Source organism: Pteropus alecto, unplaced genomic scaffold (assembly GCF_000325575.1).
Source record: "Pteropus alecto unplaced genomic scaffold, ASM32557v1 scaffold33, whole genome shotgun sequence".
NCBI lineage: Eukaryota > Metazoa > Chordata > Mammalia > Chiroptera > Pteropodidae > Pteropus > Pteropus alecto.
In genome coordinates, this window is record NW_006435762.1 from 2,769,690 (window position 1) to 2,770,790 (window position 1,101).

A 1,101-nucleotide genomic window follows, 5' to 3' on the forward strand; every position below is an offset into this window, starting at 1 on the left:
GGGCTAAAGCAGGGAACTGTGAGGAAGAATTTCTCAGGAATAAAGCTAGATAAAGGAACAGTGATTCAAAGTGAGTTAAGCTGTTGAGCTATATAGCTGGGCTTTTTTAATTTTTTCTACAAGAAAATAGGCATCTCTATAACATAATCGATAGGTGATTGTATCATACATTTTAAGAATGAGATTTTTCCATGTGGTTCCAGAGGGCCAGAAAGACCAATAGGTGGACATAATAGTGACACAGATTTTGGCTTGACAAAAGAACGAAATCTGATGATTAGAGGTCTCCATCCAAGGTAATGAGCTTTTCATTCTAGGACACGATGTTTAACTGTGGACTGGATGGTTAGCTATGGAACATATTCTACCACCATCTTAAAGGGTTAAAATAGAGGACACTTTTAAGGCTTTCCAACTCTAAAAGTCTGGGAGTCTGTAAAATGCCTACCTAAAACCTGCACAGGGCACATGAGCCTTTCACTGGAGGTAAAATAGGACAAGATATAATAGTCTTCATTGTTTGCTTCCAACTGAGGTTTCAACTGAAGTTTCAGAATTGCTGAAGTAAAGCCTTTTAGGTGAGAGGTCATGTCACTAAATTTATCAGTTCTAATAACAATAATTATGAACATTATTATAATTGCAATATTACATGAATAACTTTAGTCCTTTTTCTTTCAGTAGTGTCAAGCATTTGCTGCACCATAGTTCAAAAATTTGCAGTAAAGTAGGTTTAAAAAGTGCCCCAATTTAATACAGAGAACTCATACAACTCAATAACAACAACAACAAAATGATCCAATCAAAAATGGGCAGAAGATTTGAACAGACACTTCTCCCTAGAGGACATACAAATGGCCAACAAATATATGAAAAGATGCTCAACATCACTAGCTATTAGGAAAATGTAAATCAAAACCACAATGAGATACCACATTACAGCTATTAGAATATATATTATCAGTAGGACAAGTAACAACAAGTGCTGGAGAAGTTGTGGGAAAAAAGGAATCCTCATACACTGCTGGTGGGAATGCAAATTGGTACAGCCACTACGGAAAACAGTAAGGAGGTTCCTCAAATAAGAGTAGAATTCCCACA

At 36.2% G+C, this 1,101-nt stretch overlaps 1 protein-coding gene across 3 annotated transcripts in view; it reads left to right on the forward strand.

The window, feature by feature from the left end:
* Positions 1–1,101, forward strand: part of LRRIQ4 (leucine rich repeats and IQ motif containing 4) — a 14,805-nt gene that overhangs the window by 6,442 nt on the left and 7,262 nt on the right. The window lies entirely within an intron of this gene.